We start from the raw sequence: 16,851 nt of genomic DNA, 5'->3' as shown, positions 1-16,851 counted from the left end.
GTTCTAGAATTTTTAAATTCGAGTATAAAATTATACTTTATTTTTTTATATAAAGAATATATAGAAAAGAGTAACATATTTAAACTTAATTTAGTAATATGATTTAATTGTAATTTTATATTTAATTATGAGTTTCATATAGAAAAAACCTTAAATCAAGCTATAAAATTTAAAAAATATATATATATGTATAAATTTATTTTCTATATATTGCTGATTTATTTTTATACCTTAATTTATAAATTCTAGGTCCTAAATCATAAATTTAAATTTTAAAAAATATATCCTAAACTCTAAAATATAAATCCTGAACCCCTAATTTATAAATCTGAGTTCTTAAAATATATATATATTTTTATAAAATTTGGGACAATGTAATATCCTGAAACCTGGCATCCCAACTAGGTTGGCACCCCAGGAACAGGAAAAAGCAAAACCCGAAAGGAATCAATAAATAAAAATATAGAGTTAAATAAGAGGGGAAAAAGAATAAAAAATAAGAACAAAAATTAAACTAAAAAAACACAGAATTAACGAAATCTAAAGTGACCAATGTTACAAACATCATCAGACAACAACGAAGCACAAAATGCAGGGGCCGAATTCCACCAAGAAATGGTGGGGGAGGAAACACCAAAACGAGCTAAGGCATCAGCGACCCTATTGCCTTCCCTGAAGATATGTGAAACAATAATAGTCATCTGCGAACACTGGTTCAGACATTTCATCCAATCCTGGTGAACAAACCATGGAAGAGCTTGCTTTGAGCTTATTGACGACCAACAGAGAGTCCGATTCAATCCATAAGTGGTGCCAGTTCTTCTCCCACGTGATATCTACTGCAAAAATTACCGTTTTTAATTCGGCAAGAAAGGCAACCGCATAAGGGATCGGGAAAGCAAAGCTACCACGAGCAAATCCCCTGCTTGTGCGAAAAACTCCATCGGCACCCGCAGATCCAGGAGCACCCAGAGCCGAACCGTCAACATTAACTTTAAGCCAGTCGTGTGGCGGACACAACCAACGGACCTGATAGATATTTGGAGCCGGGGGAGACCTGCGAGGCACTTGCAACCTGATTAAAATGCTAGCATCCCGACTGGTGAAACATCGTCCCTTTCACTAAGGGTGCGATTCCCGCGATAGGCGACATAATAAAATTATTACTTGATATAATGATAGATGATTTTTTAAAAACTGAATTTCCATGCAAATTTTCCTATGTTATTTAGGGAATATTTTGAAACATTTCAATTTGCGATTATATAACTATTATACTTAAAGTATTATTTCACATATCACCTATAAAAAATATTTACGAGATATGTTAATTTGTTACACTTACCCCTCTAATATACAATAATCAATCACATTTAATCCCATCGTGTAGCAATAAATTATATTTGATATAATTGAGAGGGAAATTAGCGTGTTAAAACATGCGTGAGATGATTGACATCGGGTGGAGAAAAATTAATGTTTGTTGAAGCGGAGAAACAAGTTGTTTTGGGGTGAGATATTATATGAAAACTGAGGCAACTAAGTCAATTGGTAGGGGTGTTCAAAAACCGAATCGAACCGAAATAACCAACCGAATCGATGAATTTCAGTTTTTCGGTTCGGTTTTCGATCTATTAGGTTTGGTTTCGGTTTTAAATATTAGATTATATCGGTAATATTGGTCGGTTCGGTTTTTATGATAAAATAATTGAATTAACCAAACCGACCGAAATTAGAATTAATTATCTATTATTAAGTATTTGATGATTAAGACTCCTAATATAAATCGGTTAGGTTCGGTTTTTATTTTAGGTGTTATTCGGTATTCAGTTATTTCGGTTCGGTTCAGTTTTCGAACCGAACCGACCGTTGAACACCCCTATTAATCGGTGAAATCGTATTACAGTTGTGTAGGATTAATCATCAAACACATACATTTAATGAGTCTCCTTATATATTTCTTATTTTTTTTTATTTTTTTTGTCTAAATTGGACCAAATGTGATTGATTGTTATACGTCGGGGGTCTATATTACAAAATAGAGGTTAATAGGGAAATTATAATTTTTAATAAGTTAGAATATCACAAACTGATAACGTCAAAGAAAAAACATAAATATTACTGATATGCCAGGAGCTAAATAATGCTTTAAGCGAAACAATGGTGAAAATATCAATTTTATACCTAATTTCTCTCCGCGCTTCTTTTGGTTGTGAAATAAGATATAAAAATATGCATAGAATTACTGCATAGGAGTAATTTTATTTCTAACACCATAAATAGTCTAATCAAGTGATTAATGTTGGCAAGTTATGTGAATTTCAAACATCATTTTTCCATATATATATGTCTTATGATCGTTCCCCAATAACAAATCAAAAACATGTCTACATATGTAGCATCGTGTGAATTTAATGTCATTTGAATTCTTATTGCGTGTTTTGTACATGTTAGACGAAAAAATCAAACATGTTATCAAACTTAATGGCATTCCAACTCTAATCGCAAAAACCGCAAAACCTTTGAATCAACTAATGTGTAATTAGTGTAGAAAAACGAGAATCTAATATTTGAGATTTTTTTTACGATGTTTGAAATTGATACAATTTATTAACATTAGACCTTCATATATATAGTACTATTTATGATGTTAGAAGTAAAACTATATAAAAATATATTTTGAATTTTTTTTTTATTCATAGATTTTCTTAATCAAGTTGCAATATACCTTAAATTCACCATCTTGCAATAGAGTGGTTTAATTTAAGGCATTTTAAATTAGTTATAATATTATAATTGAATTATATTATTAAAATTAATTTTTAAAATGTCATTATTTTTTATATATCATAAATAAAATATATTTTTATATTTCAATTTAAAAAATTTAAATTTAAATTTATAAATTTTAAATTCTAAAAAATATATTTTAAATTTCTAATTTATAAACTTTAATTTTTAAAATATATTAAAAGTACTGTTATATTTAGTTTGATATAATTTAAATTACTATTTAATTATTATAGATAACTTTTTAAATCTGAATTTCATGTAAATTTCCCTTTTAAAGATAGACCTACTAATGCTCCATCTTATCCGGCCCAACTAGGCCCAGTTTCAATTATAATTGGCATGGGCTTATGCAAATCCAAAATCTAAATATAGTATATCATCATTATTATTAAATATAGTATTTTTTTTGAAACAAAAAGAAATTCAATTCCTTAAATCGAATCAGCAACAATAGTTTCCTGCAGCCAAACCGGAGCAGAAAAAGAAACAAACTCGCTAGCATTGGACAGGGCATGTCGTGCAACAACATGAGCGCCCCTGTTCGCTAGGCGAGGAGAGAAAGACACTTTAAAATCGTGTCGACTACTTAATAAAACCTTACAATCCTGAATAATTGACCCATAAACAGACAAGTCTGGATCAACCGAATTGACACTATTAACCACAATCAAAGAGTCACTTTCAAACAAGACATTAGTACAATTGAGATAGACACACCAATGCAATGCCTCACGTAGAGCTAATGCTTCAGCTTCCCTAATATCATCAACAATAGGGATTATGCGACTACGACAAGCCATGAAGGATCCATCAGAAGATCTAAGTAAAGCTCCCACCCCACTTTGAGATTCAGCTTTAAAGGTAGCCGCGTCACAATTGCATTTGACGAAGCCTAAAGGGGGGCGAGACCAGCTAATATGTCGTACCTGTGGCATTGTCGTCCGCGCCGTATGCTCAAGCCGATGGGCACCAGTGTTAGCATTGGCATTGGCTTCGATGATATTGGAAGTGGACAGCCTTCGTTGCGCAGCAGGGCGGGCGTTGACTGGTTGGCCCGCCTGAGGATCTAGACTTGGGCGATTCTGTGCGATGCTGACATCGGATTGGGCCACTGAGGGCGTGGGCCGGTGACGGGCAGCAACAGGGGGGTTCTTCATCTGGGACTGGCGCCAGGCAGCAAGGTAGTCATCCGCAAGAGAGATAGCCGTTACTGGTAGTTGGATTTTGCTCTCCCAGACTATCTGATTCCTTTGGTTCCAAATGACCCAAAGCGTCATTGCCATCTTGGTTATGGTTTCCTGATCATTGGACAAGAGTACCTGCAAAATAGAACCCGTTAGATAATCAGGTTGGAATACATCCGTATTGATCCCGGATAGGTTCCAACATTCTTGGGCGTATACACAATCCACAAAGAGATGATGGTCATGCTCAATATCAGAGTAACAGAAGGGGCACTGCGTTGGGATTGACAACCCCCTCCCTGCCAATCTACGTCTAGTGGCCACACAGCCCGAGGCCAACTTCCACACAAACATTCTAACTTTTGGGAGAACATGCATCTTCCAAATTCTACTCCACCCATCATCCTGATTCACATCACCATATCCATCACAAAGCGCTCTATACCTAGATTTACTTGTGTACATGCCATTTTTGGTGAAATTCCACAATGGTCCATCTTCTACTTCTCTGGTTGGTAAGATCATCCTGCACACAATTTTGGCATCTGCCTCGTTCAACAACTCTTCCACCTTCCCTCTATCCCAGATTTTCCTACCTTGGATAAACAGGTCAACCACTTTTGTATCATCCTGCTCCATAACAACATCCCCCTGGATCCTAAAAGGTGCCACAGTATTCACCCATGGGTCTTTCCACACATATATTGACTTACCATCCCCAATTCTCCATCTAAGTCCCAGTCTCAGTACCTCAATGGCTCTCCAAACACTCCCCCAAACAAAACTAGGATTATTGCCCAATTTGGAGGAAAGAAAAGGGTCTTTAGGGAAATATTTAGCTTTGAACATTCTACCCACTAAAGAATTTGGAGTAACCAACAACTTCCAGGGCTGTTTACCTAATAAGGCTAGATTGAATTTTTGGAGGTTCCTAAAGCCCAAACCCCCCTCTTTCTTATCCCTGCTAAGCCTATCCCAACTTTGCCAATGAATCGATCTCTTGCCCCCTGGTTTTATACCCCACCAAAAGGAATTCATTATCTTCTCCAAATCCAGGCAGAGGGATTTAGGTAATTTAAACACACTCATACAAAAAGTTGGCAGAGCCTGAGCAACCGCCTTAATTAGCACTTCCTTACCTGCTGCAGAAAGGAATCTAAATGACCACGCACTTAACCTCTTCCTGAGTCTATCTTTAAGGAAACTAAAAATTGCAACTTTGGACTTCCCAATAAGTGAAGGGAGACCCAAGTAGCGACCAGTATCCAGAGGATGAAAGACCTGAAGAGAGTTACATACCTCATTTCGCAGATCCAGGCCAACATTCAGACTAAAGAAAATTCCAGATTTTTGCAGGTTGATAGCCTGACCAGAAGCAGCCTCATACTCGGATAAAATCATCCCAATTTTGTTACATTCATCCATAGAAGCCCTGAAGAACAGGAAGCTGTCATCTGCAAAAAAACAAGTGTGTAATAGTTGGCGCACCCCTAGCAATGAGGCACCTATGGAGGGAGCCCTCATTCGCAGCCCTTGTAATCAGGTTAGATAAGACTTCAGCACACAGTATAAATAGGTACGGCGACAGAGGATCGCCTTGTCTCAGACCCCTACCAGGGTTAATCGGGCCCACAAATGTACCATTAATCGACACAGAGTACTCCACAGTAGAAATGCATAACATGATCCAATCAATCCACTGCCCAAGAAAGCCTAATTTCTGCATAACAAGTCTCAGGAAGGTCCAATCAACCCTATCATAGGCCTTGCTAATATCCAATTTTAGGGCCACCTCACCAATTCTACCTCTATTCTTTCTCTTCATAAAGTGTAAAGACTCAAAGGCCACCATAATGCTGTCAGAGATAGACCTGCCAGGGATAAAAGCTGATTGAGACTCAGACACCAGGAAAGGTAAGACAATCTTGAGCCTATTGGCCAGGACCTTGGCTATCAATTTATAAAGCACATTGCACAGGGAAATAGGGTGAAAATCCTTCTTACAATCAGGCCTATCAATTTTAGGGATAAGAACAATTATTGTGTTATTTAGATGTGGGGGGGATTCCTTTCGGGCCAGATAGCCCTTGCATGCATTAACAATCTCGGGGCTGATGAGGTCCCAAAAATGTTGAAAGAAGCCCGTATTTAGCCCATCAGGACCAGGGGATTTATTAGGGTGCATTTGAAACATGGCAATCTTGAATTCTTCAGAAGTAAAAGGGGAGCACAGGTCAGCCTGCATTTCAGGCGTAACAAGAGGGACAAGGGTATCCACGGCATCATAACATGGGCTAATAGGACCAGCAAATAGATCAGAGAAATAAGCTTTGGCAATAATCCCCATATCATAAACTCCTTCTACTACCAGGCCGTTCATATCCTTAAGGTGGCGAATGGTGTTCCTCTGCTTTCTAGCTTTGACACAGGCATGGAAAAACTTAGTATTTTGGTCCCCCTCCTGTAGCCAAAAATTCTTGGCCCTTTGTTGCCAATATCTAGCTTCACAATCAAGAAGGGAATTCAACTCACTCTTGGCCTGAAGAAAACTGACCACATCAGCCGGAACATTGCTATCCACAAGTCTATCCAACTTCTTCTTGCATCCCTCAATTTGCTTTCTAAACCTCAGCCGATACTTCTTTCCCCATTGTTCCATGCTGCTGGCACGGGCAGCCAGCTTTGCAGCAAGGTTATGACAGTTACTGCTTAGCCAACAAGACCTCACCAAAGCCTTGAACTCAGGATCTAAAAGCCACTCTTGTTCAAAACGAAAGTGGTTACGCCTCACATTACTAACCGGATTATCGAACTCTAACAAAATGGGTGCGTGGTCAGAATAAGTTGAGATTAGAGTCTGAAGCCGATGTGATGGGAATCTGTCTGCCCAGGCACTAGTGACCATAGCCCTATCCAACCTCTCCCTGACCCACAATCTAGAACCCCGACTCCTTTCCCACGTAAATTGGCTGCCCTGTGTAGGGAGATCAAGCAAAAGATTCTCTTCCACCGCCTCCTGGAACCGGCACATCAGCCCCTGAGGGTAGCCTGGACCCCCAACCTTCTCTGAATCAGATAGAATGCAGTTAAAATCCCCAATAACCAGCAAAGGGAGAATCGAGCATGAGCACAGTTGAGTCAGGAGACTCCAGGACCACACATGATTCGCTCGGTTAGAATGACCATAGAAACCTACCAACCTCAAATCCCCCTTCTCAGCATCATGCATCTGAACTTCAATATGATGATCCGAGAAAGAAACCACTGAAGCCATGTCAGACTTCCTCCAAAGTAGGGCAATACCCCCACTCCTACCCCTACAATCGACTGCAAAAGAACCTTCAAAACCAAACTTCCTCCTTAACCCATCAATAGAGGAATTAGTACCCAAAGTTTCAATTAGGAAGACCAAATCCGGCTTACTTGTCTTAACAAGCTCACTGAAAGAACGAACTGCCCGAGAGTTCCCCAACCCCCGGCAGTTCCAGCTCAGGCAATTCATAATCCTCAGTGGACCTACTCCCCAGGTCGCGTCGTTTCTGTATCAATAGAGGTGGAAGAATCAACCGGAGAGGAAGAAACTGTCACCATTGGGCTTTTCAAACTTACTTCGGATCCGTTACCCTGTAATTTACTCACTATTGCTTGGACGGAGATTGAATCCGGGCCCGCTCGTCTACGTTTACGATCATCTGCCAGCTCTAACCCTTCCTCATCACTATCCACTGCCATGTTATCAACCACCCCCACCTGATTACTCAGTAAGCTCGCACTCCCACTCCCCACAACATTCTTACCCTTCTGCTTCTCGCTTAATTGGCTCGCAGGTATGTTTTCCTTACCTGCCTCCTTCTCTTGAGTGACCTTCCCATTCATAGAGTGTTTAGGTACCGTGGTCTCGTTATGATTCCTGTCTAGTGTTGGCACTATGGCCTGGCCCCCTGGCTCCCTTAACCACTTCACATTCAATACCTCACCAACCCTACGAGATGGGGCCTTCAGCCAGTCGCCCCACTCCCGTGTAATCTCCTCAGGCTTCAATGTAAAAATTTTCTCACAGTATCTGTCAGTGTGTCCCAACAGCCCACAGATGTAACAGAAATTACCCAGTCTTTCATACTTGAAGGATATATAGGCCCATTCCTCCTTACCCTTCTTGATCTTCTTCATTCTCTTCAGAGATTTTCTCACATCAATAGATACTCTAAGGCGTATAAACTGCCTTCTCAGCGCGACATTGTTATTCGGATCATACTCCCGATACTTACCGATGAAGTCCCCAATCTGTCTGCCTACTCCTTTAGACATAGAGCCTATCGGCAAGTCATATATTTGGACCCAAAAATCTGCAAAGTTCAACTCAACCAATTCAGGGGACGGCTCGTCCTTCCATACAGCAAGGACCAATATGTGATTATCAAAGGACCATGGACCTCCCTCCAGAACACGAGCCAAATCTACCGCATGGTAGAATTCGAACACATACTTATTTGTAGCTAGTTCAAAAATTGCTACACCCCTCCCAGGTCTCCAAATAGTTGCCATCCTCGCCTTCATGGCTACAGTGTTTATTGATCGGTCCGACAGGAAGCGACCAACAAGGGTTAATCCACTATTTTTAGCAATAGGATTGGAAGAGGGACCAGAGAGGTCAATTTCCTCCTCCTCCCCGTTAGAAAGGGATAGATTGTTTATCTCTTTCTCCACCCCAGCCATAACACTGGACGAATTCCAGACAATGAAAGCAGAAGCCAAACAGCAAAACAGTGAGGACCAAGCACAACACATGACGAATACCAGCCTATAGAACAGGAAAAACCAAGCAGCAAAGCAGAGAAGACTAAACCACAACTCAATCCCAACAACTTAGAAAATCACAGACCCTGCACTTCTTTGAATTTCAAGAAAACCAACAACCACAGCACAAACTGCAAACTCAATCTTGGAACACAAATTCACAAACACGCAGATACTAATCGACGATGGAGAATCAAAACCAAGCCAATCCAAACCACAGTCAATTCCGCAAATAAAGGACAGAGAACACACCTGGGTCACCCTAAAAAGGTGAAACGCAGATCAGGAAACGGACGGGAGATCAGAAGCCGGAGAGTCTCGCTGGGCGGCGGAGCAAGGTGCGACGACGGTTGCCCGAGCCTCAGGTCTGGATCGCGCGACAATGAAGTCTCAAAAGCCGAATAGGTCGAGAGGGAGAATCGACAAGATACCGGGGAAGCACGACGGCAGGACCAACTCTCACAGCGCCGGCGGCGAAGGAGGGACAACCGGACTCACGGCGGTGCAATATTCGCGGCGACGAGGCGGCAGGGGGTTAATAGGCGGTGGTGGCGGCGATGTTCTGGGCAGGGAAAGAAAGAGGAAAAGGGGAAGCGCGATACATTATTATTGTTAAATATTAATTGGAAATCATTATTAAATACTGAACTACTATTTTTTTTTTTGAAGGACTGAACTACTAAGAGTACAAGTATTTAAATCATGGTGGAGTAAATTACACTTATGGTCACGGAACTTTATTTTTCTTAATATTATAGCTACTGAACTTTAATTTTTAACGTTACTAAACTTTATACTTTTTAATACTGGTAATCATTGTAACCATTCACAAGTCTTTTTACTTTTGACTCTCTCTTTTCACGGTTCTATCTCTCATTCCCTCATTCTAAAATACTCATTTTACAATTTTTCCATCTTCGTGAATCAATTCCTCTCTCTAAAACCAGTAGAGTCTCTCTCTCTCTTTGTAAAACCATTAAATCAATTATAGATCTGATTTAATTATAAGGACGAGCATAGAATATCCCATTTCTTAATATAACCCGAGATATTTCATGCCCTTCCTGATAATTAGCTCAGATCTATAATTGATTTAATGGTTTTAGAGAGAGAGAGAGAGGAAGAGTTAGAGAGTGTATTTGTTTTAGAGAGAGAAATTGATTCATGGAGACGGAGGAGAAAGCTAAAATGGATATATAAGGTTTTAGAAGAGAGAAGGAGAGAGAACCGCCAAAAAGGGAGAGGCAAATGTAACGTTGATCAATGGTCATAGTGGTCACCGGTATTAAAAAGTGAAAAGTTCAGAGTGGTCATAACATTAAAAATGATACAATTCAGTGGCCATAGATGTAATTTACCCAATCAATGCACAATAGCAGAAGTAGGGAATAATTAGTATCCGCGATCACAAGTCTAGACAATATCTCTAAAAAGTCATAAAAGTTTAATTTGTCTCAATAAAATCACTTAAGTTTTTTTTGTTCTAATAAAATTACTTTAGACATTTTTTTTATCCGTTTCCTGCCGGAATTTATTACGTGACAATCACATGTCTCAACGCCATATGACATAATAAAAAAAGATTAACTACAAATTAACCCAAGTAAATAAGGATTATCAATTAAATTTTTAACCACAAATTAACCCAACGTATGAAATCAATTGTCAATTAAAATGTGTAGTTATATTTTTTTAATATTCCAGGTGGCGCTAACGTGACGTTGAGAGATCAGCTTAGCAATTTCGGCGAAAAAATAAATGAAAAATGTTCAAAGTGACTTCATCGAGACAAAAACAAATTTAAGTGATTTTAGAGCATCTCCAATAAAGGATGCTTGAAAGAGTACTTGGTGATGTGACAAATAACTTTGACAACTCTTGAATAATATCATCTATTGGAGTAACAGTGAATGCTTGAAATTTTCAAGCAACGTTGCCACTTTTTGGTAACCTTCTAACAAAGTTGCTTGCTTTTTTTTAATATAAGAAAATGATTTAGTCGATTACTATTGGTCTATTTTTATGACAAAATTTATAATGAAAATAAATTATATCTAAAGTAATGATTTATGAGGTCACGGTATCAACTTTTAAAATTGCTTATTATTAGAGTGTTTTTTTTAAAAAAAAAAGTTGGCAAAAGTGATGTAGATTAGTTAAAAAATAAAATATTATATTTTAGTATGATGTTTTAATTTGGCAAAAAGCGTAATTAAGCCCTTGGATTTTGACTGTTTTAAGGATCAAGCCTGTGATCAATTATTTTTCCACATTAAGCCATTGATCATTGATTCTGTTATGGACCAGATCCTTGTTTAACTTTTTCTGTCGAGTTTGGAATGCGTACATTATTAGGACGGTTCGGTCTGTTGACATGGACAAATAAAAATAAGAATTTCTCGATTAGAATAGATAAAAAAATTAAAAACTAAAAAGAAATTATAGAAATTAATTTACAGTAGGTGCTTCCAAACTCGGTATTTTCCTCTCCAATTTCCTGCATCAAAATCGCCAAATGAATCTTCTACCCCAACTCCAAAATTCATTTCCATCATGTTCTTCCAAGCTCGATTTCTAGCTTAGAAAAACCTATAGGAAATCGATTTCTGTAAATTATTTTTGAACTTTTTACTCTCTCTCCCTAGTGAAAAAACTTATTTTTTTATTTGTCTATCAGCAAGCTGAATCCCTTAATGACGCTTGTCGTCCAAACTCGACGGAAAGGTTAAATAATGGTCTGATCCATAACAGAATCAATATGATCAAGAGTTCAACGTGGAAAAATAATTGTTCAGAGCTTAAAGTGCAGAGGTTTAAATATACTTTTTACCATGTTAATTTTAGGCAATTTTTAAAACCAACTTTATTAGAGATGTTTTTTTTGGAGATCCACAAATTAAATCTCATGACCTTTTTGAGAAGATTGTCAAAACTTCAGTGACCCAAGCATACTAAATCTGAAAAAAAAATACTAAACTTATCTCGACCAAATATTTATGAGATGCAATCGTACGAGAAACTTGACTTCCACAGGTAAATTCAGTTTTAAATAATGGGAAACTTGAATGCAAAAGTAAATTCGTCTCATCAAATATGAATTCCATTACATACAGTGGCGGTACCAGGACCCCGAATGATCCGGGGCTCAAACATATCCATAAAATAAATTTCAAAACGTCAAAAAAAAAAATCGAAATTAACTATACGGTTGATGGTAAATTTTAAAAGTCCAGCACGTTAGGATTGGAGAAATTTTTTTTAGCCTTCAACGCATTAAAACTGTAAAAATGTTATCATTTTTTTAGAAACTAACATTGAACTAATAGAAAATTAAACATGTTTACGTTTATTTAATGGTAAAGACATAATAAAAATAAGTATGTTTAATTTTTTAATGGTAAATACATATTAAAAATGAATTAAAAAATGTTATGCAAATAAAAATAAAAATAAAGAGTCCATTTAAATTAATTAATAATGGTAATATGTTTTTATAATTATTGAAAAATAAAATTAAAATAAATATTTTTTTTTAAAGAAAATGAAGTTGAAGGGAATCGAATACAAACCTCTCAAATAAAAGTAAGCATCATTAACCATCTCATTACCAGACACCATTACTAAAAAAAAAATTTCTCAATTCTCGGCCGACCGGCCGGCCGGGGCTCGAGCCCCCCAACCCTCCTGGTTCCGCCCCTAATTACATGGGAGAAAATCTGTTGTCCCCATTTCGGTGTCTCCTTCCATGTCCCTCTCACAAAAAAAAGTGGTCCCTTTTAATCATGTGGATCTCCTTGACTTATAAAATATATTATTTTAATTAAAAGGGACCACTTCTTGTGAGAGGAACATGGAAGGAGACACCATAATATTAACTCTCAATCCTTATACGTTCGATCTCTCAAACTTGCAACACTAACTCTTATAATAGGTTGAAAGGTAGGAGAAGAGAAAAAATTAATTCTCGAATAGATGAAGATGTATTTTTAGAATTTAGTTTTAATAGGTTTTTGTATTTAGTTGTTACGGAATAAAAAAATTTAGGGAGCACTACAACAAATATCTAATATTGTGACGAAAATTCGTTTGACAAAATAATTTTTGTCACAATTAATGTACTTATTGTGATAAAAAAAATAATTAGTAAAAAAATGTGAAAATTCCAAATAAAATTATGACAAAATAATGTTTCGTCTAAATATTTATCACAATAAAGCACTAGTCAATCAATATTATGACAAAAAAAAATTGTCACACATTTTTGTCATAAATACATAAGATTGTGACAAAATTTCATACGTAAAAATAATTTTTTTTATCACAACTAATGTACTTATTGTGATCAAATAATAATTAGTAAGAAAAGGTAAAAAAAACCAAAAGAAATCGTGAGAAAAAATATTTTGTTGAAATATTTATCACAAGAAAGTAGAACTTAATACGTATTATGATAAAAACAAATTGCCACGTCATTTTTGTCATAAATATATAAAGATGTAACGAAATATTCATACGATAAAATAACTATTTTCGCAATTAATGTACTTATTATGACAAAATTACAATTAGTAAAAAAATGAAAAAACAAAACCAAATTATGACAGTAATATTTATCAAATTAGACTAATCTATTGTTTCGGAAATCAATTTACAAATTTTCACATTTATTTGGGGATTAGAATGTGTCAAAGATTAATATAAGATATACGATTAAGCCTTAATCATCTTGAGCTTTTAGTTCAAACGGTTCCATGACATGGTATTAGAGTTGCTTGGATCAAACGGTCGATGGTTCGAGTCCTGGCAACCTCATAAATTTGTAGAATTAAAAACACATGGCGGGTTGGGCCTGTGTTGTACACGCTGCAAGCCCAATGAGCATTTGTATGTGGAGGTGTGTCCGAGATTAATATAAGATATATGATTTAGCGGGTTGCGCCTATGTTGTACAAGCTGCAAGCCCAATAGGCATTTGCGTATGGGGTGTGTATGTAATATTTTTCTTACTACATTATGTAGTCACAATAAATCATATTTCACGGTTATTTAAATTTTGTCATAATAGCTAGATTAATGACAAATTATAGTTGTAACAATAATTAAAAACTAATTATGAGGTAATACAATTTTGTCACTAAAAACTTATTAAGACGGACTTATTGTGACTAGGATGGTGACAAAACACTTTGTAACAAGAAGTTTCTTATGACAAAAATATAACTTATTTTGACAAATTAAATTGTCGCAACAAGCTTGAATTCTTGTAGTGAGTTGATGAGATACTTATAAAGTTCAAGGAGCTAATCTATTTTTATGGACAAGTTCAGGGAATTGGTGATACGAAAAAAATCAAGTTCAAAGAGTTAGTGAGACACTTGTAAAGTTTATGGGAGCTAATTTACTTTTATGGATAAGTTTAAGGAGTTAGTGATACGAAATAATCAAGTTCAAAGACCTGGTGAGACACTTGCAAAGTTTAGGAAATCAATCTACTTTTATGATAACTTTAATGAGATGGTAATGTATTAGGCTAAAAAAGTTTGATTAGAAAACTTATAATAATATTAAAGTATGATTGGAAAACTATCCAGAATAAATAAATTGAATAAGGTTTAATTATAAATAAATGTTTTATGGTTTCACGAATTTTTAGATGGGTATCTATGGTATTTTTGGTTACAAATGCAACCATGTGCTTTGCAAAATTTTTATTTTTTTCGTTGACTTTGCCAAATTTGACCGATAACGACAATAAAGTGAAAATTTTCAAGAGTTAAATGATATTTTACGCAACTTTAATTCTTCAACTTGTTATGTTTGAGATCATTTAGGTGTTGTTTTTTTATGAGAGAGAACGTTAAATGTTTAGAGAGAGAAAACTCCAAACATGATGATTTTGAAAAATAAAAATATGGTCTCATAGTAAATATGATACTAAACAACTTTAATTCTTAAAAAAATTTTATTTTGAGGTCGTTATCGGCCAAATTTAGCATGATCAATACAAAAAGAAAATTTTTGCAAACCACAAGGTTGCGTTTGTAACGAAAAATACCACATGTACCCATCTGCAAATCCATAAAACCACAGGTTATCTATTTACCTTTAACCCATATAATAACTAAATTGAATCCCCTTGTATCATGTCCACTTATTGCAATTGAATCTGTTTCCCAGATATCACGTTTGCCAACAACAACACACGATCCCCAAATAAAGTTAAACAACATTATAGTAGGATATCTGTCAAGCAAGAGCTCGCTACTAGCGGACAAGTAGGTAGCAGCTAACAAAATGAGGTATCCGTACACACATATCAAGAATGTATTACCAAGCACCGTGGTGGTGCAGGGGAGAAACCATAAGTATACTCACAAGATTCGGCTTCGGCAGAGAGTAGGATATAAGACAAAGTTCAACTAGTGTGGAGGCCATCGGAGAGTAGATTAGATCACGTGAATGTGAATGGCTCTGATGACAAAATAAAAAAAGTCAAATATGATAAGAAGAGATAAAACAATAGTCGTCATGGTGTTGGATATGCCATATGTGGATGTTATTTAATTTGCAGGTTTGTGGTTGCATTTTAGTCTAAATCTCTATAAATTAGAGTTTGCCAATTGTATTATATATATTCGGAAAAACCACTGCTTCTTCACAAAAATTACATTTTCAGTCCTTAACAAATTACGATTCCAATCCCTTGCTTCAAACAAAGTGATATCAGAGCCTATGTAGAGAGAGTTTATTCTTCCATAAAACAATATTTTTTTAGTATTTGAGAGACCCTATAAAAATGGTAGGCAGTTCCAACAACATTTCTTTCCACTACCCTCAGCTCACAAAAACCAATTATGCAAGTTGGTGCATTCGAATGAAGACAATACTCAATTTTCAAGATGTTTGGGACATCATTGAAAAAGGCTACCAAGTTCCAGCAAACGAGTCACGACTATCCCGGACAGAAAAAGATATTCTGTAGAAAAATCGTAAAAAAGATCAAAGGGCGCTTACTCTCATTCATCAAGACTTGGATGAATTAATGTTCAAGAAGGTAGCTGATAAGTGTCCAATTCAACGTTCAAATGTCCACTTTAGTGCTAGGTTATTTAATTAATTTGGTGTTATTTTGGGTAGTATTGCTTGTTTTGGTTTGATTTGCCTCCACAGGACTCAAATGATTAAAAGGAGCAGAATTGGACTTAATTGAAGAAACTTTGGATCAGAAAGGAATTTGGAGCTGAATTAAAGGAGCTGAAACGAGAATGGAGTTAGTCTTGCCCAAGACTAAGGACCTCCGAATCTGCTGATGTCCAGAATTGACCAGGACTCTCCTTTATTCTATCAAGAATGAACCTGGACAGTTGGATGACTAAGCATGCACGAAATTAGGAGATATGACAGATTAGAAAAGATTTGTGATTAGGAAAAAGATTATTTTGTTAGCTAATTTTTAGGAGAGACTTTTCTCTACAAAAAGCCTCATTTACGTTCTTAGAATAGCTTCTTTTTAGGTTTTATTTTGCAGTATCATTTTTGTTCTCTTTTTGAAACAGAAACATGTGTTCTTCCATGGCTATTCATAGCTAACTTCCAATTTCGGTTAAGGGTTAATTCAAAGGAGGTTTTTCTTCATTATCGTGAGACTGTTGTGCTTTAATTATTCTTATTATTCTACCGTTTATTTGTTCATTGTATTTAGGGATTTATTCTCGATTGATTATTCAATCTTCGAATGATAACTGCAGGTCGTTCTTTGAATTGGATTGTCATACGGCTGAATTGGTAAAGTTAGAGTTTTACCTAAATGAACCAATCATAGTAGAAATCGATAATATAAATTGAGTTACTTTTGTATTTGAAAGAATAGATTCAGATTTGACAACCTGAGATTGTCTTTCATGTGACATTAATACAAAATTAATTAGGTTTATTTGAGTCGAATGAACAAGTAATTTAGTTTCTGAATCGTCTACGCTGAGTGTCGGTTGGCTAAGGTCGGGTTCTTCTAATTCATCAGGCTGTCAATAAATTAAACCCTGACCGCTGAGGCAGGATTATTTATTGATTAGGAACT

At 36.2% G+C, this 16,851-nt stretch overlaps 1 long non-coding RNA gene across 1 annotated transcript; it reads left to right on the top strand.

Annotated features, from left to right (window-relative positions):
* The first annotated feature begins 15,421 nt into the window (after positions 1–15,421).
* On the top strand, positions 15,422–16,418 carry LOC136206718 (uncharacterized). Its single transcript, XR_010676399.1, has 2 exons — positions 15,422–15,828; positions 15,945–16,418. It is a non-coding gene; the product is annotated as an uncharacterized lncRNA (long non-coding RNA).
* Positions 16,419–16,851: the final 433 nt, after the last annotated feature.

The sequence above is a fragment of the Euphorbia lathyris genome, chromosome 9 (genome assembly GCF_963576675.1).
Source record: "Euphorbia lathyris chromosome 9, ddEupLath1.1, whole genome shotgun sequence".
Taxonomy (NCBI): domain Eukaryota; kingdom Viridiplantae; phylum Streptophyta; class Magnoliopsida; order Malpighiales; family Euphorbiaceae; genus Euphorbia; species Euphorbia lathyris.
Note: the sequence above shows the minus strand (reverse complement) of the source record. Positions and strands in the feature narration are given on the sequence as shown.